We start from the raw sequence: 1,654 nt of genomic DNA, 5'->3' as shown, positions 1-1,654 counted from the left end.
GAAAAACTCCGCCACTACCACCAGGCAAGCGACCACCAGTGGACGCACCAGCAAAAAGGAGGCCGGCAATTCCGTGCGAGAGGACACCACCATCGGCGAGAATCGCACAGAAAAAGCTGAAGTTGTTGATGGAAGAAGAAATACGCCCAACACCCGCGAGACGCCGACCACATATCAACCCGGTGCTCTGGGGCAAGAGACCCGGAAACAACACGGCGCAATCCGGGGATACAACGCCACTAGAGCAAAATCGAACAGAAGACAATCAAGGCAAAACAACACAAAGCACACCACCGGTATCAAAAATTAAAATAGTCACAGATACAATACTACCAGCAGGCCAACGCATAAAATTAGAAAGGACACCACAAACCAAAACCCAACCATCGACAACGATCACGCTCGACAACGGACGAACAGTAGAGATACCGTACCACGCGGTGCACACATCAAGAAAATATCGCCGCTATATAAACGGGGAGCTTTGGCGATTCCGCTTCGGCCCTACGGGCACACTCAAATACGCCAGAAGAGCCTAAAAGGCACCGAAAATAGGAACCGGAGGAACTCGGCGACCTCCGGTACCACTATGCCGACACCAAAGGTCAACCCGGCGACCTCTGCGCAAACGACGACGAACAACCGTCGCCAACACCAATCTTATCAGCATAGACAAACCAGAAGGAGAGGGGAGAAATCTCCAAGAAAAGGGAGAAAAGCGCCAAAAACGAGGATAACAGGAGCCGATCTAGGAAGACCAGACACACTCTGCGGCGAACCGACACACGAGAGACACAGAGAGCTAGACACACACACAGCAAAGCCCGACTCACGGAAACGCAAACACCAGAGGATGAGCGTCAACAGGGAGATACTCCGGTGGCTGGAAGACTGGCAACCGCCTCCGAGAAGCGACGCAACACCAGAGCGCTTGAACAACCAAGTGGAGCCAGCAAACGACCCAAGGCAGGAAGACTCAACAACAGTCTTGACGATAGTTACAACGGAAAACACAGTACCAGCACGGCCACAAACTCATCCACCACCACCTCAACAGCGGACCGTAAGACTCCCGGACGGGAGACAATTCTCCATACCGCGCCACGCAGCCGCGAAATACATAAAATATCATGTAGCAATAGACGGCGAGATATGGCGCATTCGTTTTTGGCCATCCGGCGCGGTGAAGTCAATCTATTAAGTGCCCGGGACGTGCACCTAGTCACGCGGGGGGATGATGTAAAGAGCCGTTCGCAAAACAAATAGAAATAAAAATAGAACAAGAACCGGGTAACGATAATCAAACGACTCGTCACGAAACCGAACACGCGACAAACCAATGTAAACATCAGCGACCGACCGCAAAGATCACAACATAATATCATGTTAAAAGTAGTATAAAAGACCGCACGAAAAGCTCAGTGGAGAGCAGTCTTCCGAGGCACTCCGCTGAACAGAGCTCAGACTCCGACAGCACTAGCACCTCACGAACACCGCTAACTAGAACACCGTTTCCTAGACCTTCCTCGTCACCGCTCCGTCAACTTGTTGGGTACGTAAAGTCGGCATTCCTCGATACCGCTCCGTCGACTTATTGGATTCGTAAAGTCGACATCCGCGTAGACTTATTGGATTCGTAAAGTCTACATCCTTG

The sequence above is a fragment of the Odontomachus brunneus genome, unplaced genomic scaffold (genome assembly GCF_010583005.1).
Source record: "Odontomachus brunneus isolate Ranch 3 - 2012 unplaced genomic scaffold, Obru_v1 Obru_scaffold_230, whole genome shotgun sequence".
Lineage (NCBI taxonomy): Eukaryota > Metazoa > Arthropoda > Insecta > Hymenoptera > Formicidae > Odontomachus > Odontomachus brunneus.
Note: the sequence above shows the minus strand (reverse complement) of the source record.